Below are 22,017 nucleotides of genomic sequence, written 5' to 3' on the forward strand. Positions count from 1 at the left end.
AGCTCCTGAGGGGGCTAAGGGCGCCTCCTCTACTCTCTTCCCTTCCTTCATCTCGCCAGCATGACCCTGATCTTCGCGTTTGTCCTGACCTCTCATCTTGAACTTCTTGTATTCCGTTCTCTGCCTTCCATGCTGGTCTACTTGCCTTCTGTAAGTCACAGACCTTGTTGCCGTCTCTTTCCTACTCTGTGAGCTCAGGAGGACTGGACTGGTCTGTTTTCTCCCTACTGTGTCCCAGAAGTCCCAGGAGGCCCTCAATACTAGAATGTGCAGATTGGATGAATGAATGAGTGCCCCTGCTCCATTTCTGATCTAGGAGTCAAGAGTGCAGGTTCTGGCCCAATTTCAGCACTGACTGGGAGACCTTGGCCCTGTTCCAGTCCTTCTCAGGGTCTTTTTTAAATCTGAAATTAAGCCAGTCACACTCATACGCTTTCCACTGTTTATCCTGGTTCTTAGGATGGTCCAGGGGCTGGACAAATGCAGACTGTCCTCCTTTATGGCCCAAGGAGCTTGCTCAGGGTTTGGCTGGGCTCCAGATCAGCTGACTTTGTGTAAGAGTAGGGTGGACACACAGTGTTGTGTGACTGAGCTGCCTCTGCAGTCCCTTGAGACCTCTGTTCAAGGGAGACAAAGAGCCCTTGTCCAGCCTCCTGCTCCTGGTGTCCAGCTGGTACATGCATCTTCCAGGGACTTAAGTATTCTCAAGGCTTCAAATTTTGGGACACAGGCCTTAGGGTCCTACTGAGGGCAAGTCCCCTTGGATCCTGGAGCCTCAGTCGACCTCCTCTGCTCCTACCACTTAAAGCTATCAAACTTCCCATGGTCACTGCTGTTTCCCCTGGAAGGAAAATATCCCTTGTGTTCCAATATGAGGACCCAGGCCTGCTCTTAACCTGCATCAAACACACTAGACAGTAGCTGTCCCAAACTCTGCGTCCCTTGCTATGGTCCATCTTCCTTACTGTAGAGCCAAAGAAATTACATCCCTGAGATACATGGCATCTGAGTTGCCACATCAGACGACTTAGGCCTGGAAAGCAGAGGAAAGAGCCTTGCCCTTGAGTCCTACAGCCTTGGGTTCAGATTCTAGTTTTGTCTTATCTCTCTGGTGATTTTTATTGGCGCCCCAGGCTCCTCTTCTGCAAAATAGAGTAATAATAATTCTTACCTGCTGGCCTATGTACAGTTAGTTTTGTTTTTGCTTTTCAGAGTTTTGCCCATCATCCACCCCGAGTTCCAGGTTTGAGGGCTGGGAATTCAGGTTTCCCAGCACTTCTCCAGGCACTGCCCTGATGAGAGTTTGGAGGTTAATAAGTCTAACACATCCCCCAACAGAGTCCTCTCTTCATATGCCCCAGAAAGCACCCAAGGCTTCAATTTAAGCACCTCTGCTTTTTTTGATTTTACTTATCTACATTTCCTGGTTAAAATTTATTGAAAGTACACAAAAGATTCTATGGCTAAAAGAATTTAGAACCATTGATCCAGCCAGGAAGTTGAGAACCAGTGAGTCACACACAAGCACCTGCCAAAGGGGTAGAGTAGCGCTGAAGAGGCCTGCCCTGAATCCAGCAGCCAGGGCAGGCTAATGGTGAAGGCTCAGGCAGTGCAATGGCCCCTCAGAGGTGGGTAATGGAGCCATAGGGGTATAGGGAGGGTTCCATTAGCACAGAAGGTCGGGGGAAAGGGCAAAGCTGGCCTTAGCTCCCCCCGCCCTGCATTAGGAAGCTTCCTGTCTTTTCAGCCCTGTGGAGGCATTTGGCTCATGCAAGCTTTATTATCTTCTCTCTCTCATCTCTCCTGAGAAAACCTGCTCAGAGAATTGGTGCTGAGATTAGAGCCCTGTCTAGTTCAGGCTCCATCCTGGCTGGGTGATGTCTCTGTTAACCCTCACTACCATTCCCTGCTTCACAGAGACTCCAGCGTCCTCGGGATGAAGCCCTCCACCGTTCCAGCCTGCCACTCCAGGCCTCCCACCCACTGCCTAGCCTCCTGCCTCTCAGTTGCCATGTGAGCCCTCGCCTACCTCCGGCCTACCATTTGCTGTCCCTTTCCCTAGGTGTTCGCTTTATGCTTCTCTGCTCTCAGCTTCTGCTTTCTTGATCATTCCTTTCCCAATTCCAGATGTTCTACCCCTGCCATGCCTGCTATTCCTCTCAGTGTGTCAGTGTCTATTTCCCTCCTCTAAAAGGGTCTGTAATGGGGAATCACTGTGAGGTCAGGCAGGGTCTGCTGTGCACAGTTAAATGTCCAGGACCCAGTGCTGTCCATGTCTTGTAGCCAGCTTCTGTATCTGTGCTGCGTGAGTGAGGGAGAATTCAGTAATCACTTTCTTTGTGCTAGCAATCGTATTAAGCATCTCACCAGGACCCTGTGAGATAGGCATTAGTATTCCCATGTTACATACTCACAAAAAGGAGGTGAAAATCCAAAGTCACACAGTGAGTTTGTGCTGGATACCCTGGCCCTGGAACTGCACCTTGCTGGGAAGGAAGGCCTTGCTGAATTCCCAAGTGATGGCTTGGCCATAGCATGGGGACCTACACTGGGGGCTCTGGTTACACGGGCTGGGTTGACTCCAGCAGCTTTGTCTTCCTCGATGTCTGGATTGCTGCATGGGCCTGCACTGTCCTTCCTCCTGCTATGTCAGGAGCTGTGCTCCTCAGGTTTCCAGGGCAGGGCCTGGGGCTCGGTTGCCAAGTGCAGCCTAGCATGCCAGGGTGCAGTTACCAAGGGAGGCAGCCCTGGGGGGCAGAAAGTCTAAACTACACTCCACATCCCTCAAAGTAGGAGCAGCTGTGCAATTTGGAGGACCCAGGACAAAATACAAATGTGGGCCTCTTATTATAAAATCACCAAGAGTTTTAAGATGGGGACAGCAGAGTATTAAATCAAATATAGAAACCTTCAGAGCATGGCCATAACTGTATAGACCATACACCCAGAAAGCCATTCCTGTGCCCCAGCCTTGGTTTTTCCATCTGTCAAATGGGAGAATGGTAGCCACCTGATCGGGCAGGGTGAGGAGTAAGTAGGAAGCTCTGGGAAGCAGCATGAGGGCTGAGTAGGGCGCCTCATGGACATCACTGTTGCTAGGTCTCTGGATAGCTAACCAATTCTTGTTGAGCTCAATTCCTTATAATAGTGCCCTTATGGACTCAAAGAAGCAAAGAGTCTTCTTCAGGACTGCACAGTGATTCAGCGGAGAAAAGCCCAGATCAGAGCCCTGGTCTGTCTCTCAGCACAGCTAGTTCTTCTTTTAATACAGGCAAAGGAGAGAGGGTAGGAGGCAGTTGGAGAGAAGCCGCCCAGGACAAAGAGGGCCACTGTGCAGACACAAAGCCCTGACCACAGAGGCCCTGTGGGGCTGGGCCAAACAGATGGATGGAGCTGCGTGACTCTCCATGGTGACTGGGAGAGCTGCCAGGAGCTGCTTTCCAGCCTCTCCCTGGTTGGGATGGGAGGTGCAGTGACATTCAGGAAATGGGTCAGTAAGGGGAGCTGGACTCAGGGAGGTACCCTCACACCCTGCTCCAGACCTCTGGAGCCAGAACCTGCCCGAGCTCTCCCCTCTGCTCCCCCAGAAGCCTGCTGCATGCTGCCTACTGTACTATGCTCTCTACCCTAGTGAGGAAGGGGATCAGGTAGCTGACAGTTCCACAGCTCGGGGCCCACAGGCCTGTGTCTAGCACCCTCCATCACTCACAGGGGTGAAACGTAAGCCTTCAGCGTGGAGTCAAGGCCCTTTGTGACCTGCCTGTTGACTTTTCCACACTCGTCCATGCCATCCATTCTCCATCAGCCCCCATACATCCCACCATTCTCCCTATGGTTCTGCCCTGTCACACACAGCCCTGTGTTCACTCATGCTTTTCCCTCATCCAGGGTGCCCTTTCCCCTGCTCCATGCGGGCTGAAATCCTTTCTCCTTCACAGACCAGCCAAATGCCTCCTCCACCAGCCAGCTCTGCTCTGCTCCCACAGTCGGCCTGAACCTCACCTACTAATACTTCATGCACCCTGCCACAGATGTTGTATTTAGTCATTCTCTTCAGTGCTCATTCCGTGCTGGCTTGTGAATTGGTTGTTGGATCCAAAACATCAGCCTGGAAGCCTGGGAGCAGGCTGGGCCCTACAGGGGAAGTGGGAGGCACTAGAGGGTGGCAGTGGAAAGCAGGTCACAAGTGTGCGGAGAAGCCGTGATCTGAGCCTGACCTCCAACCCAAAACTTTTCTGGTTCAGTCTGGTTCTCGGTTCAGATGGCAAGGGGGTCCAGGGTGGCAGGAGTTAGATGTTCAGGGGCCTTGTCTTTTACAGTGAAGAAGTTCAAAAAGGCCAGCTCATCACGGGCTTTATGTGTCATATTAAATAGTTTTTTGTTTGGTTGTTTAAAAAACAGTAATTTCTCAGTCAGGTTCACCAAGTAATTGGTTTTTGCTTTATCTTTATTATTTCCTCCCTCTTGATTACCTTGAGGTAGTTTTTTTTTTGCATTTTTTACAAGTTTATTAAAGAGAATGCCTATCTTGTTTATTGTCATACTTTATAAATAATGTAAGTATTTAAGGCTATCATTTTCCTCTAAATTCAACATTGGATGCATTATATATATTTATTTACATATGCAAAGATTTCTTTGTCATTGTTTTATAACTAGTCAATAATATAACTTATTTTTGAGACAGGTGTCACTATGTAGTTCAGGGAGGCCTTGAACTCACTATGTAGCCCAGGATAACCTCAAATTCACAATAACCTTCCTGCCTCAGCCTCCCAACTACTAGAATTACAGATGCTTGCCATCATGCGCAGCTGTAATAAAACTCTTAGTTGCACTTGACTCAACCAAAGCTCTTTTTAGGGGAATAATTAAGTTTGGAAGATTTTTACTTTATTGTTTTAAATTTAAATCTATTTTATCTGTAGAAATCCCATAGGACATGTTTTTTGCTTAAAAACAATAATAAACCATGCTTAAAATAAAAGCTCAGAATGACATTTGTCTTAAGTCATTGCATTGTGTGATTGACAAGCAGCAACAGTTATGATGATAAGTGATACATTCAGTTATTGCCAAATTTGACATTTTTCCATTTCTATGTCATCCTGAAAAAAAACCACATATGTCATATATTATACAAGGTCACTCAACCCCTCATGGTAGTCCAGCAGAGCAAGCATGCCATCTGGTTTCAAATTTTCCCCAATAAAGAGCTGTCGTAGAGATCTGGTATGGCCAAGTGAAGAGCAACAGCAAAATAAAACCTCGCTAAACCTGTGGCTGAAACACCTGGAAAACAATTTAGCAAAAAGGAAAAGGAAGTAGAGCCCCAAGAATCAAGATTGAGATGACAGGAGAACTAAAAACTACAAACGGAAGAAACTGAAAGTAGAAAAGAATGAAGCAGTCTACTAACCCAGCTCCTGAGGAGCAGGTCCTGTCCTTGCACATGCAAGGTAAGGTTGGAGGGAGCCTGCGGCCTCAGGGAGAAGCAGACTGGCAGCATTGGCCCCCAAAGAAGCCCATGGTTTTTGTAAGCTCCAAATATAGTGTGGAGTTTTACTCTGAAAGTGACTCTGCACAGCAGGCTAGAGTTGAGAAGAAATTTAATGCAGTGTCCACCATAATTGGGAGTGATATAATCAGAAGGCATTTGGGTTTATTAAGAATGAGGTACTCTAGAGTCAGGATAACTTCAATGGTGTCACCCTACTACCATGACTGGATGGGAGATGGCCACAAAGGACAGTCACAGGGAAACAGTGGGATAGTTGCAGATCCCCTAAGAAGTTCAAGCAGTGGCAAGCTCAGGCTGTGGAGGACATGGCAGTCCCATCCTCTGTGGTGAGAAGCCAGGTTGGTTGTGTGGTTTTTCTGAGGAGGCTGTGCTTGAAAGTGCTAATACTAAGTCCAGCAGACTACTCAACCCCCCTTCCTACCAACTATAAGCCCAGAGTTCAGAGTCTCTTTGCTTTTCCCATCTTCCTATATGATCACAAGTACCCTTGGGTTGGGCAGTTTCCACATCTGGAGGTGTATAAATGGAGTGGCCTTTGGAGCAAAGGAAATACTTCACTGGCCCCACCCAGCTGCAAAGCTTGGGATGACTTGGGGCACATGGGAGAACACAAATACTAGGAGACACTGCAGTGAATACAGCACAGAGGTAGACATCATGGGATTGACTGACCATGTCCAGGAGGAAAAGTGGGACAGGACTCAGCATTCACATAGCAAAAGCTGGGTGTGGAAACAAAATAAACCCTAACTGTGGCTCACTACTCTCCACCCATACCTGGTGGATTCCAACACCATAGGCCCTGGAAAGAAACCATTCAACCAAATTTTGGTTGCATTTTTCTTTTTGATTTTGTTTTGTTTTGGTGGCAGGGGTGATGGTGGTAGTTTTATTTCTTTCCCCCTCCCCCATCTTTAGCTCTTTGTTTTTAGTCTTTTTCTTATCTTTGCTTTTTCTTGGTTTTTTTTCTGTTACTTTTATCTAATTATATTAATTTACTTTTATTCTTTAATCATATTTGAAATCTCATTTGTCTCTCCTCCTCAGCTTCCTGTTTTTCTTTTTTGAACTTTCTTTCACAGTAGGGCCCCAGCAGGACACAAACTACGGACATGTGGGTGTGGTGGTCTGGGAAGTCACACAACAATATTGACCTAAGGGTTGGTTCACATCAGTAGTCCTAGCCTAATCATCCCAGAAAGAACCCAGGACTCACCCAGCTGGCCCCATGGAAGGAATTCAGGTGACTGGCTTCTTCCCTATGCCGTGGGACCCAGTAACTGGGTGCATGCCAGCCACACAGTAGGACCATGACTAAGACACACACAACAGAAAGGCAAGACTAGTGGGACTGAAAAGTCCAAAATATGAACCAAGAAGAAAAAACGACAGGACAAAAATCAAAATGCAATCTCAGACCCCAGGCCACGCAGAGCAGGTAAGGAAAACATTGACATAGGAAACACTGGAAGACACAAACCTGAAATTTCAGAAAAGATAGCAAGTAAAGTAAAGAAACAAATCCATGAGGCTAGAGAGAAAATCAGGTCAGAAATAATCCCTCAGGTAAAAAAAGAAATGCTATCCTTAAGGAAGGAATTGCTGAGCATAGCTGGAGAAGACATGGATAAAAAACTACAGGAGCATAAGTAAATGATGGAAACCTTGTATGAGTAATACAGGAAAGAAATAAAATATATGAAGCAAATTCAAAGAGATACCCAGAAAATTAAAAATTCCACTGAAACCTGGAAAAATTGCTTGAACAAAACTGAAGATAGACTTTCAGACCCACAGGATTGTGGTCAGTGATCATGAAAGGAAAGATCTCTAAAAAATAACAAGGAATCCATAAAATAACAATTCAACAGCTCCAAGATAATGCAAGGAAAAACAATATAAGATTGGTAGGTGTCAATGAAAAAAAGAAGTCAATGTAAATGACATGAAAAAACTATGCAGAAATATTATCATAAAATTTCCCAAGAATGGAAACAGAATCTGATATAAGTGAGGCATATAAAACTCCAAACAGCTATAACAAAAATAAATCTACGTCCAGATATATCATAATCAGGATCCCAGAAATTCAGCACAAAAACAGAATATTAAAGGCTATTAAGGAAAAGAAACAGATCATCTATAAAGGAAAACTCATCAAAATCACAGCTTACTTCTCAACACAAACCCTCAAGTCAAGAAGAGCTTGGAGTGAAATATTTCAAATCCTGAAAAAAAACAACTTCCAACACAGATTGACATACCCTGCAAAACTATCCTTCAAAATTAATGGAGAAATAACATACTTCTATGACAAAGAACAACTGAAAAAATTCATGCCCACTAAACCAACCCTTAGATTGAGTACTGAAAGATATTCTAGATAGAGATAAAAATGATCACAATTCCCAGAACAGCGGAAAGAAACTATCAGGCAGGACAAGCAATTAAACAGAGAGAAAAGCAGGGAATGAGCAGCAGAAAAATAACATGACAAAGACAAGCCAATACATATCAGTTATAACTGTCAATGTAAATGGCCTCAATTCACCAATCAAAAGAAACAGGCTTATAGAATAGATCAAGAATCAAGATCGAACAATGTGCTGCATGCAGGAAACATAGTTAACTCAAAGAGAAACTCATAGACTGACAGTCAAAGGATGGAAAACAATACTCCATGTGACAGGAACCCAGAAAACATCTGGGGTAGCTATTCTGTTTGCAGACAATGTGAACTTCAAAGACATAAAGTAGGTCACTACAGGTCCCACTCGGCACAGAGCCCTGCATGGAGGTCCATGGGATTTCCTTGGCCACAAACCCCTGAACCTGCCTGGTCTCTGCAGCCTGAGTGACTCAGGGAGAAAACGTGGCCATTCTCACAGTGGCCGTGGTGGTGGCAGGGGTGGGCAGTGGCATGGTAGCAGCACCAGCCCTGCCACGGAATGATGGCTGCTTTAGTACTTCAGATGGAATTCATCCTTTTCAACTTCAAAACTGGAAGCAGAAAGTCAAACAAAGAAAGCAAAATACACATACACAGTAGGATAATTTGAAAATCAAATTATTATGATAGGAAAAGATAAACATAAAAACGATAAACATGGTCATTTTTATAATCAAACAAAATGACTTCAGAATCAAGCAAGTATCTGGAAAAACTGAAAAATAAGTTGGTTAACAGCAGGAAAATGGGAAGAGCAAAAATCCAGCAACAATTAGCCAAAATACATAACAATGTAAAGAAAATTCAGCATCAACTAAAAGATGTGAAGCCTACACCTAATTTTGTTGAAAAGCTCAGAGAAATGATGAAAGAAGTTAAAATGCAATTAACACTTTAAAGAGGAACAAAAACTGATAGATTATGAGCTTATTAAAGAAGAGAAAACAATAAAGCATGAATTTAGTATCATATCAAGAAAAATGGATTCAACCCTTGAAATTCATACGCTTTGAGTAATTTGGAAACAGAGAAAACTTTCAGAGCAATCTCAAGCAAAGTTCTAGCAGACAAAATGAGACCAAATACTCTTCCAGAAGCAGTGGTAGATTTTGAAAAGTTCCTTCAGCAAGCAGGAGGGTGATAAGGGGATTGGGACAGTTACGACTTTGAGAACTTTGTAAAAGTGAGAAACAAACATAAAGGGAAGCTTGCATTTATGAGAGAAGTTCTAGAACACCTTCCAAGAAGAATGCAGGATGAAGTTCAACAGCATGAGAAATGGTATCCAAAATCTGTGGTTCTAGAAGAAAGAAAAAAAAATAGTCTATTCAGCATTGGAAAAGAAGCAGGAAATTTTCAAGTTAAAAGAGAAGGCAGACAACATTCCTGTGCTTTTTCTTAACAGATCAGAAGGTAACCAAAAGCAGAAAGAGAAAGAAAGAAAGAAAGAAAGAAAGAAAGAAAGAAAGAAAGAAAGAAAGAAAAAACAGAGAGAGAGGCTGGCAACTGAAGTTTGGGAAAAACAGAAACATATACAACTGTCAATGAAATATGTTTTTAAATTAAAAGAAGAGGAAGAGAAAAACAGAGAAAGAGCGCCAATGCCTGCTTAAACTAAAATTACTACTAGAAAGTTATACCCAGCAGAAAAAAGAATGGAAAGAATTCCTGACGTTTGAAAAGGAGATAAGAGAAAAGGCAGAAAAAAGGAAAACTGTCTTCAAGATCCAATAGTTTATCTTTAGTGTCTTTCAAGCAGGGTTTTGTTTTTGGTTTTTGGTACCGAGGATTGATCTCATGACCTTGCATTTGCCAGGCAGGTGCTGAAAGCAGGTGCTTTAAACTATTGGATCTTGAAGGCAGGATTGCAGCCAGCAATCATGAAAGAGAAGATCTCTTAAAAGTAAAAGGAACCAGGAAATAAAAATTTAACAACTACAAGACAATGCAAAGAAAAATAATTTAAGAGTGGTAGTTGCCATCAAAAAAGTAGAGGCCAACACAAGTGACATAAAAAGACTATTTATAAAAGTAATAGAGAAAATTTCCCAGCATGGGAAAAAGACCTGATATAAAGATAAGTGAGGGATACAGAACTTCAACTAGTCAAAACCAAAATAAATCTACACCCAAACATATCATAATCAAGATCCCAAAAATTCAGCAAAAACATTAAAGGCTGTTAGAGAAAAGAAACAGATTACCTATCGTGGAAAGCCCATTAGAACCATGACTGACTTTTCAACACAAATCCTCAAGTCAAGAAGAGCTTGAAATATTTCAAATCCTGAAAGGAAACAACTTCCAACCCAGATTGATGAACCCTACAAAACGATCTTTCAAAATCGATGGGAAAATAAGATACTTCCATGATAAAGAACTAAAGGAGTTTATGTCCACCAAACCAACCTTACAAAGAGCACTGACAAGTTTTCTAGAGAGAGAAAGATGACCATGCTTCCCGGAATAGCAGCAGAGTGGAACTGCCAAACAGGGCAGGCAACTGAATGAAGGGGAAAAGTGGGGGACCAGCAGCAGGAGGACAGCATGGCAGAGATGAGTCAACGCATGCTATTGTAACCATTAATGTAGATGGCCTCAATTCACCAGCAATAATAAACACAGGTAAAGTGGATCAAGAAACAAGATCCAGGGTCTGGGGATTTAATTTAGTGGCATCAGCGCCTGCCTGGCAGGTGCAAAGTAGTGAGTTTGATTTTGGCACAAAAAAGAAGGAGAAGGAGGAGAAAAAGAAGAAGGAGGAGGAGGAGAAGAAACCAGATCCATCGATATGCTGTATATAAGAAACATTTAACTCAAAAGAAAATTCATAGACTGAAAGTCAAAGGAGAGAAGACAATGTTCCATGTGACAGGAAACCAGAAAAAAACAGGGATAGTTTGCCCATCAACCTCCGACTGGATAAGAAAGAGATAAAATTTTTATGCCATGGAAGGATAGTCAGCTATAGAGAAAGGCAAGGCTCTTGTAGGTAAATGGATGCAACTTGAGATCATGCTCATGGATGAAATGGTTTGGACTCATGTGGGTGAACATCATGTTACCTAGTAGAGTAAAAAACTGAAGGACTTAGTGGAATTCAAAATGCACAATATAGGGCCTGGGGATTTAGCTCAGTGGCATAAGCACCTGCCTTGCAAGCAGGCGGTCGTGAGTTCGATTCCTGGTACCGATAAAAAGTTAAAAAAAAAAAGAGCAAACAAAATGCACAATAGATATGATAAAAGTGATGGGGAAGAAACATCTAAAAAGGAAAGGGGTAATCATTGTTAATTTCCTATCATCTGTGTTGAAATCCTGTATTGCTTTCATTGCTCTGTTCTGATTAGCTTTATTCTGTTTTGTTTCATTTTGTTTCATTCTCTTTACAATAAAAAGAAGAAAAAATATGGTAGTTTTCCATAATGGAGTACTATCCAGCTATAAAGAAGGATACAGTTGAGGATTTTATAAATAGCTGAAATTTGAGACCATACTCATAAGTGAAATAAATCAGACTCATAAGTGTAAATATCATATTGTCTCCCTAATGTGAAAAACTGAAAGAATAAATAAGATTCAAAATGTACAACGATACTGTAAAAGTGAAAGTGAAGTAAGCTGCTCAAAAAGAAAGAACAACTGAGCTAGGGGAAAGGAGAAGAGAAAGAAGGGGAAAGTGTATATGTATTGAAGATAGTAACTATACCACTAATTTCTGTTAGCTCATCACAAAGAATCATTGGTGCTTTCACTGATCTTCTTTTTGGTACTGGGGATCGAACTCACGACTGCGCACTTGCAAGGCAGGAGCTTATGCCGCTAAGCTAAATCCCCAGCCATGTTTGATCATTTTTATGCCTATATCTTTTAATCTGAACTACTTTGAAGATAACAATACATAATATATTAACCATTGTTAATCTCCTATTATTTTGTTTTGAAATTCTGTATCATTGTTTTTATTCTTTTTTCATTAAAAATCTCTGAAGCTAATAGAAGGAAAGAAATGATAAACATCAGAGCAGAAATTAATGAAGTAGAAACTAAATGACAATACAAACGATCAATGAGTCAAAGAGTTGGTTCTTTGGAAGGATGAGAAGGGGATCTGGGAACTGGATAAACAGAAGGGAGGGTAAGAGAAATAGAAGTAAAAAGAATCAATATAGTCTATGAATCTGTACCAACACCCCCACAATGAATGTGTTCAATATGTACCCCACATATATAATAACTAAAGTGATTTTTTAAAAAAAATTCAAACTAAAGCCAGGCATCGTGGTGCACTCCTGTAATTCTAGCACTTGGGAGACTGAGGCAGGAGAATTGTTTGCTAGTTTGAGACCAGCCTGGGCTACAAAGTGGGCCCAAGGCCAGCCTGAACTGCATAGCAAGACCCTGTCTTAAAGACAAAAAAAAAAAAAATAAAAAATTCAAATCCAAAACAAAGAACTGTTATAAAAGGTTTTACTCTTTCTGGTCTCTGTTCTTCCATTTTTTAATTGAGTTCATGTAATATTTTCTTTTTAAAGTGAGCTACACTCCCAGCCCCAGTTTCATTTAATCTTTGATGTACTCAGGTACTTCTTGTAGACTTCTTTTGTGGTTCCTCACAAAAGAAGCTTTGTGAGGATGCCACCTCCAGTGGTCACGGTGCTTTAGAATGTTTGTCTTCAAGGTCTTCAGCACAGGCTGTTCTGCTAGTGAGCCAGTCATGGAGGTCACCCTCAGTCCGACTGGCCACCTTGACCACCACCTCCAGCCCCTGCCCCTCTGGGCTCTCCCAAGTCTTGCACATGCGTCTCCTACTTACCTTTTTGTTTATATGAATCTCTTCCTCCAGCTCTGTTTTATCCTCTTTTAGTAGTATGTGCTTGTGATACAGCATAAGTACATTCATTTTGGGCTAGTTTATTTGAGTTTTGATACCATATTATTCAATATATGAAAATTCTTCCTCATTATGAATGATACGTTTTATCAGTAAAACTTCCCCCACTTTTGTCTCATTTAACACTTTTAGCACAATTTTAATTATCTGTCACCGTTATCATGCCCTACTTTATTTCATTTGCTTTTAGAACTTAGCTTTGCCTGTGGTTCTTCATGTGAACTTCCAATGTCACTTAATTCTTTTGCTTTAAATTCTAAATGAGCAGTGTATTTCCATGATTCAAAAATTCAAGATAAAGGGTTAAAATTCAGAGAAATATTATCTTCCATATCTTATCATGCAACTGCTCAATTTCTATTCTTCCTCTTATCCTGTATCTCTTTCCTCTCACTGGAAAATGGTTTTATTAGTTTCTGGGTGTATATTTGAATTTCTTTGTGCCAATACAGTATTTCATTTCTGTTATTTTAAACACAAAATGTAGTATATTGTATATACTGATACTGCATTTTATCACTTACCAGTGTACCTTGGAATCTTTCCAAGTCAATATATTAGAAGCTTCCTCATTCTTTTTAGGGACTGCATGGTATCCATTACACAGATGTACTATAATTATATTTAACCAATCATTTATTGGTAGACATTTAGGTTGTTACTAATTTTTTGCGAGTGCAAACCATGCTGCAATGAATAACTTTGTACATATTTTTTGCTCAGGGGCAAATACATGTAGAAAAATTCACATCAGTGCTATCACTTGATCAAAAGGGCTGTGCATTTTTAAATTTGGTAACTACTGCTAAATTTCTCCTCCTTGGAGGTCATTCCAATGCACCGTCCCCTCAGCAATATGTAGGGGTGGCTGTTTCCCATGGTCCTTCCAACACTGTGATATTCAACTTTTAGATATTTACCTATCTGAGAGGTGAAAAAATCATGTCCCTGTGTAGTTTTAATTTGCACTTTTTTTTTGTCTTGAGTGTATATTTTCATAACAGAGAAAAATTTAAGATGTAATTGCATTTCTTTTTGTTTTTTATTCTGTAGTTATTTTTCTGCTTGGTGTTGGTCTTATTTATACCTATTAGTTTTTTATATTTGAGGAAGATGATCTATCCCTCTGTCACCTGAATTTAAAGTGTTTTTCCCCAATGTGTCATTTATCTTTAGACCTTCACTTTGTATTTTAAAGATTTTTTAATGTAGAAGGTTTTATTTTCTGTGGTTTAATTTGTTAGTCTATTTTCATTTATGACTTTTGAATTTTGAGCCATACTTAAAAAGGCCATTCTTATTCTATATTGCTTCCCTATAATTTCTTTTAATATTTTTGTCTCTCTTTTTTACATGTATATTTTAATACTTATTCTGTGTTAGGTATTTCTTATTATACAAAGCTATAATGATGAATATGAAATATTAAAGTAAAAAACACTGAGGAAATACTTCATGATGTTGAGATTAGCAGTAATTAGTGACACAAGAAGTATAAGTAATACAAAAATAAACAAGATAGGGTGAACTGGGGCCAGGGATGTAACTCAGCAGCATAAGTACCTGCCTAGCAAATGTAAGGTTGTGAGTTGATTCCCAGTACCCGCTCCCCCCAAAAAGATAAGGTGAACTATATAAAATGGAAATGTTTTGTGCATCAAAGGACACTGTCAACAGAGTAAAAAAGCAACAGAGAATGAGAGATAATATTAGCAAATCACATATCTCATAAAGAGTTAATATTCACTATTTTAAGTATTTATTAGCAACATATTGTATACTTGAATTTTGTTTTTAAACCTGAGAATGAACATGAGAATTTATGCCTTTAGCAGTATAGGTTAATCAGATGGTTTAATTTATTCTGTTTCACAACTAATATGGCCCTTTTTTTGCTTCCTTATTTCTTTATATTCTTTTTCTTTGCTATATATCCCTTTTTTGGCCTCTATTGTCTTTACTGATTAAAAAGTAAAACTCAAGTCTGTAATTATATTTTATTTATATAGATCTCAGATGAGCCAAGCACATGTATTTAAGTTCATATATATTAAATTACCAAAGACAGTAAAATGTGTCACTTATTATAATGCCCTGCCTGCTTTTCACTAGTCTCTATTATTGTCCACCTTTCAGAGGAGAAAGGTCAGAGGGCTTAAGTAGTTTCCAAGATCACCAGATAGTTTGTGGTGATCTGTAGATAAGACAGTTAGCAGGCATAAGCCAGTTAGGGCACTGCTGGGCTGAAAGGCAAAAATCTCAGTTGAAAGTTGCTGTTGAAAGTGAGTGAAGTGTGAATTCTTCAAAGCCAAATCTCCACGATCTCACAAATCCTTGATATCAAGTGTTTGGATTTTTGCCAGTGTGATAGATGAAAGTCATGCCTCAATTTAGTTGTGGTTTGCATTTCTTTTATGGGTGAGACTAAGCATCTTTTCACACAGTTTGAGAGCTGTTTGCATTTCTGTTTCTATGAACAGCCAATTCATATCTCCCGCCCACCTGGGAGGGCCCAGCAAATAACCACCACATCAAAGCTTCCTGTACTGTTTGTTTTAAGAGTTCCAATACATGCCTGTGAGTTTTATTCTGTTTCTTGTAGAAAGTAATTTTGTCTCAACTCTCAGAACAATTTTCTTCTTCCTTGTGCTGTGCAATCTTTTTCCAGGTCCTCTTTTGATTGTTTTTATTCACCCTGTTTGATCAACGAGAAATAAAGACAGGCTAAGCAACCACATCCTGATCCTCTCAACTTATGTTTATTGCTTAACACCAGTGAAGTCTCAGTTCCGCCATTAGGTAGAGAGTGATGAGAAAAGAAAAAGAGAAGCTGGTGAGAAGGAGTGGATTGGGAGAACTGTCTTCATGAACATCAGTGATGACAATTAAACTGGCACTTAAACCGCACAAGCTGTAAATTTATTTACATATGCAGGTGTGTATATCTGTGTACCAAATGTGCATATATTCAATCTAAAGGCATGTAAATTTAATTTTGATAATTACTCTGTAAGACAGGTACTATTCCTATCCACATTCTACAGATGATAAAGTAAGGTACAGAGAGCTTGCATAACTTGCCCAAATTCACACAGCTAGTAATGGATAAAGCCAGAACTCTACCTACTTGGCCTTGGAATCCAGGCCATTTCTACTCTAGGTTGGAACGTCATATTTATGTTGTTAGGATCTGGCTAACAGCCCTTCTGGTCAGCACTGCTGCTGGCTCCCTGAGACAGAGGTAGGCAGTAGGGATTAGTCTGCCTCATCTACTATTGAACCATTTGTTCGTTATTCATTAATTCACTGATTCATTCGTTCAACAAATGTTTATTGTTTACTATGTGACAAGTCCCATGCTAAGTGCCAGAGATACCAAGATAAGTTAAATATGGTCTTTGTCTTTACGGAGCTTGTAGCAAAGAGGATGCAGGATAGTGAGATGGGAAGCTGGGCCTGGCTTACACTGGCTGGGAGTGGAGGGGTGGGGAGGCATGGCGAGACCCCAGAACACCCGGGCAGGACGGTGCATGTGGACTCCTTGTGAGAAGCTGAGCAGGCTTCTGATGGGGTGACCAACTGTGATGTAAATGTGGGAAGATACGGAAGTGAATGAGGAGACAGAGCCCACTAAGAACTTGTTATGATGCCTTCCTCACGCAGCCACAGCCCCCCATGGGCATTTGTCAGTATTTTTATTTTTATTTCTTCCTTGTTTTTCACCCAGTTTAAACTGACTCTGCAGACTTCATTGTATTTCCTTACCCTTCTTTTTAGTTTTCGTACCTCTAAGAAATGTGAAACTGCCACCGTTTTTGCTTGTTTGATTCAATTCTTTGTTTGGGACAGAAAAGGACCTAGAAATTACCTCAAGTGGAGACTAGCACCCCAGAATCCAGTAACAATAGCACATGACCAGGTAATGACATAGTATGATACATGTTGTTCTTTTTAAGAGGGAGGAGCAGCTGTCGCGTTATCCAAGAATGTGTTTCTCAATTTGTCCCCACCTACAATTTCTCCTCTGTACCTTGCCCTGGGCGCTTATCTCTAGTTTATGTAACATCCCTTCAAGTTTTTATACTTCTGCGTGTCATCCTGAGTGTGTTCTCAGGGTATCCAGATTGAGCTGGTAAGGCATATCTGTGCTTCCTTCCTGAATCCCAGAAAAGTGACCTTATCGTGAGGAGTGGGGAGTCAGAGAAGGCTTCTAAATAGGGCAAATGGGCCTCCTTAGAATGACCACTCTGGTTTTAGGGAGGAAAATAATCGAATGGAGATGATGAGGCAGCCTGCCCAGCCTGGAGACTGCTCAATAGTCCAGATGGAATATGAGATCTGAGCAAAGGCTGTGGCTGGGTTCAGGAGGAAGGCATAAATCCGGGAATGTTGAGGAAATACAGTTGAATGGGCTTATTAATCTGCTTGACAATGTTTAATGAGCAGCTAAGTGCCAGGCACTGTGCCAGCTGCCAAGAATACAGCAGAGAACATGATAGGCTCTGCCTTTACTGAGTTTGAGGATGGGGGAGATGGACGATTGAAGCCTTGATGATAAACAGTGCAACTGAAGAAGTCCAGGGTAATACAAAACAGGAGCTGGTGTATAGGGATGTGGGGGAGGGGGACATGAGAAATAGAGAGAAGTGCCATTGTCCAAGCTAAGAAACCTGGGTAGGCAGAACCCCCTGGTCTGACTGGGTCTCCCAAGGCCAGGGCAGGACAGGGGCACGGGAGATGGGAGCAAACCACTGCTGAGGGAATAATTGTCATCCGGCTGTGGACACTACGGAGTGCTCAGCCTGGCCTTGAAAGAGGAAGGTTAAGACTGGTCCAGAAAGAAACTTAAAGTATCAGGAAGTTCAGTGGTTACTCAATACCCACAAACTGTCAGCCTCTTCCCTGTTACCCAACAGGCCACATGAAGCAGGCATGACTCTCCCAGTGCCCAAGTGACCAGTCATGTATTTGGGCCTGGGCAGTGAGTGACCCAGCATAATCCTGGCTATTCCGCAGGGTGTTAGAGCCGGTAGAGACAGAAGAGCCAGTCTTGTAAAAACCCTAGGTATGCGTCCCCTGGTGTTCCTTCCTTTGATTCCAGCATTTTCCTTGTGCCTCTCTGTCTCAACACCAACATCCCCCCAACCCCCTCATACTATCTATCCTTCTTTCTCTCTCCCCTTTCTGTCCTCTAGTCTGTCTAGTTCCACCTAAGGGTAGGAATTGGTCATTGCACTGTGAGTCCCCAATGCTCAGCCTAAATAACCTGTTCTGGAGTTCAGAGAAAGCTGGATCCACACCCCCAGGAGTTCATCTCCCCAACTCCAGGAGGAGGCCCACCAGGAGCCACTCAGACACTTGTACTATTCTTTTCTTTTTTCCCTTAGTGCTGGGAGTTAAACCAAGGGCCTCATGTATGCTGGGCAAATGCTTTACCACTGAGGTATGTTCTCAGCCTACCTGTGCTATTCGTGGCATGTGGCAGGACACCCAAAGTCACATCCCTGAATAGGTGTGCAGTGGATCTGAAAGCATCTGGCCCAGGGTGGTAAAGATACCAGCTCCTGCCCACCGTTGCCCCTCCCACCATCAATATATGAAAGCCTGGGCCTTGTACAATTTTTGAATCTGAGGGATAGAAAGTTCCTTTCATCACGATGTCTACCTACCCCTTTGAGGAGTCCCATTTGTCCTACCCAGGCCTTGCTCACAATGCCCTCCATAAAAGGAACTCAGCTGGACCAGAGACTTACCTTGTGTGACTTCCCTGAAGGTCTCTTCTCTATCCAGAAAGACACAGAGCCCCCACCTTCTTCTCAGGACTCAGAACAGTCCACAAGAGCCAGGGCAGGGACAAGGGCAGAGACTTTGCAACCACCACTCTGGCACCCTGCCATCCCCGAGAGGTGAGAAAGTAAACAGGATGTCCCTTCTCCAAAGCCAGAGTTAATGTTATCACTACCAATAACCAAACTGTCATTGGGGCCACATCAAGGCCAAGAAGGGCAGAGGCAGTCCACTTTCTCCAAGCAGGAAGCTGAAGTGTCATTGACTATTTTGAGATACTATGTCTAAGTGGTTGAAAGCATTTCTCTTATATAGAAAGCACGTCTCTTATACAGAAGCAGTGTGACCTGGTCTTTAATCTTTCTGAGCCTCCATTTATTTGTAGGTAGAATGGGATTACATTGCTGACCTGGCCAGTGAGTGCACAGATCAAAGGGCTGTGTGGAAGGGGGCTCAGTGCAGCACTTATGCAGTGCTCAGTGAAACTGGGTTCTTGCTTTGCTGCTTTTGGAGATAGTATGAGGTGAATGGGCCACCCCTGGCTCCTTAGGGCCCTCTCCAGGCAGCCCACTCTCTCTACTGAAGCTGGAGTGCTACGGGCCAGGGCTGACAATAGCAGCCTGCCATCTCCTGAGAAGTGGACAGGCCTGCTCCACCCTACCAGATCAAGTTGGCTGCACTTGAACTCCCCACCCTTAGGATCTTTTCTACCTGGCAGCCAGCCCTGGCTCTCCTTCCTTCTCCAGAATCACCTTTTAAAAAATTTTTAAAGAGAATAAAGCAAACAAAACAATAAAATGAAATAAAACAAAACAACAGGAATAATATTGGATTTCAAAAACAAGACATTAGGAAATCAACCTTAGTTAAGGTAATGCACAGTGTTATCCTCTAAATAGATGCTCAGACCATCAGATACAGGCATGCAAAGTCAAACAGCACATGTGCTAAGTTGCTTCTTCAGTTGCCATCATCTCAGAACTGTCAGGTTCTGTCAGGTTTTGTGGCTTCTAATTTCCTCTATGTCTGTTTCTGGACTTGTTCTGGGTGAGATATAGGCATGCAGAATTAATTAAACAATATGAGCACTGAGCTATTTCTTCAGTTTCTATTTTCAGAAATTTTAGGTATGTAACTTCTAATTTCTTTTGTGTCTATGTCTCGTGGGCTTGAGGTCTGAGATTGCACCCTGCTCCTTTGTCTTGACATTTCTGTGTTCCTCTAAATCAGTTGGTTGCTGAGTCCTGGGAATTTCCTGCATTGACTGCCCATCCTGCAGTGTAGGTAATTGGGCAAGGCACCTGCGTTCTTCCCATCCAAGTTTCTTGAGGTGACAGTGAGGTGTAGGGGCTGCTTATCAATGGCAGGGGAACCCCAGGACTGTGCCTTCCTCAGACCACTAGCTGCTGGCTCATCAAGGGATGTGGCCTTTTCTCTTCCAGCCCAAGGTGGAGGGCTCACTGGGGGGCAAGTTGTTTCCTTCTAATGAATTGACCATGACATTTCTAAAGTTCTGACATGGCCAACAGACCATAGAAAGATACTACTCTAGGCCTCAGAATCACTTATTTGTATGGCTCTTCAAACTAGAAATTAAAAGTGTTTACTGAAATTTTTCAAGTGGCTTCTGGAAATAGGATGTGGTGGGGAGATCTGTTGAGGGCAAATACAGGGTAGAGGGAATCAAACAGTGAGGGGAATCAAATAGCAAGCCCAGGGATGGGCAGGAAGTGGCCAGGCAGGAACTTCAGCCCCACTTTTGTGGCAGTTGTGGTTCTGCCAGTTCAATCCAGTTTCAAGAATTAAACAGCATTTTGTTCTTGTCTGATTCTTGAAATAATGTCCCTTCACTGTAAAGCATTTGAAAAACACTGAAAAATATAAAACAGAGAATACTCCCTCCTGCCCACCAGGATTTACACAGATAATGGATGTTTAGAGTTTGAGGGGTTGTGTATGTGTGCTTAGTTGTAATTTTGTATCTTGCTTTTTTTTCATTCACTATAGTAACACAAAATTTTCCTGAGTTTTTTCAAGCCAGCCAATTAAATTCTAATTCCATTAGTCTCAGCCCATCATTTAACACAAATCCTTAACTATCGTGAATATTTAGCTACCTCTTCTGAGGATAGAATGGTGCTGCTAACAGCCAGAGGAGGAAGAAGGGAAGAGGAAGAGAAGGAAAAGAGCTTGAAGAGACGTGAGAAGAAGAGGAGGCAAGATCAAGACCTGCGCATCCATTCTCTCTGCCTCCGTCTCCTCTGCCTCCTGCTAAATGTTTCTCAGTAGTAGGGCACTCATCCACCTCTCAGAGTCATTTGGGCCCAGCTGATGTACTTCTGAGTCTTTCCCTTGCTTATTCCATTCCCAATCCAAAAGAGAAGGGTGCTCACTGTTAGCTAGGATAAAAGCCTTCCTCTCATGGCCAGCCCTGTATGTCCTGGGCAGTAAAGACCCTGTCCAAGGCAGCCTGCTTCCACTTGGCTCCTCTTCTATATGACCTTGTTTCCGGGCCTTTGTAGTCTTGTCCCACTCTCTTTACTCAGGGGATACCCCAGCAAGTCAGGGAAGCTCCTGAGCTCCTGGTGGGTCTGGTGATGTAGAGCAGGGTAGGACAGTTGCCTTCCCTGTTCTGGTTTCTTTTCCTCTATTAATGCAACCTACATTTACATTTTCTTATTTGGCAGCCATCACATTGACTTAGGTAGAGCTTGCGCCCAACTTGAACTCTGAGTTACTTCTTTATTACATTATTGTTAATAAACCAATTATTTCATGTCCTCTGCTTGGCGAATCTTTTAAAGAAACCACATGTAAAAATTGATACTTTGCCCACTTTGTAGATTTGCATTGTGATGTTTAGATTGCTTTTCTGGCTTTTTTTCATGGGTGGACTTGATATACGAACATCATGTCTTTAATTTATTGATAAGACGTTACCACAAACTTGGCTCAAGACAGAACTACCTCTTCACAAGCCTTGGTCCATAATCAGAGCTCGAGTTTGAATAGCTTGCTAAAAATCTGTGAAGAAATATCACCTTTTAAAATCCAGTCATGTGGCCATGCTGGGCCTGGGAGGAGCAACGAGGAACTAATTCACCTTTCCCATGAGCCAGGACCAAGGAGAAGAAAAGCCAATCTGCCCTTCCTGTGAGTTGGAAGAAGCCATGCTGGGCCTGGGAGGAGGAACAAGAAGCCAATTTACCAAACTCAAAAAGGATTACCTTTCTGAACCGACTGCTGCATGGACTGGGAGAAAAGAACATACTCCCCACCCAAGCAATTGGCTGATTTAGAGGATAGGTTGAGTTGATGGCAACTGAGATACAAAAACAATTTAATGCTTATATTGTTTAATTCACT

The 22,017-nt window shown here is 42.2% G+C and overlaps 1 long non-coding RNA gene and 2 pseudogenes across 1 annotated transcript; 1 reads left to right on the forward strand and 2 right to left on the reverse strand.

The window, feature by feature from the left end:
- Positions 1-60: 60 nt before the first annotated feature.
- Positions 61-9,704, forward strand: LOC100713161 (coiled-coil domain-containing protein 112-like; annotated as a pseudogene).
- A 5,190-nt stretch (positions 9,705-14,894) lies between these two features.
- LOC134477566 (uncharacterized) lies at positions 14,895-18,821 on the reverse strand. Its single transcript, XR_010049579.1, has 2 exons — positions 18,618-18,821; positions 14,895-15,559 (listed from the first exon to the last, which is right to left on the reverse strand). It is a non-coding gene; the product is annotated as an uncharacterized LOC134477566 (long non-coding RNA).
- Positions 18,822-20,121: 1,300 nt separating this feature from the next.
- On the reverse strand, positions 20,122-20,216 carry LOC111755103 (small nucleolar RNA SNORA2/SNORA34 family; annotated as a pseudogene).
- Between the last annotated feature and the right edge of the window lie 1,801 nt (positions 20,217-22,017).

The sequence above is a fragment of the Cavia porcellus genome, unplaced genomic scaffold (assembly GCF_034190915.1).
Source record: "Cavia porcellus strain 051 isolate PalLab524CR breed Dunkin Hartley unplaced genomic scaffold, mCavPor4.1 scaffold_9, whole genome shotgun sequence".
Lineage (NCBI taxonomy): Eukaryota > Metazoa > Chordata > Mammalia > Rodentia > Caviidae > Cavia > Cavia porcellus.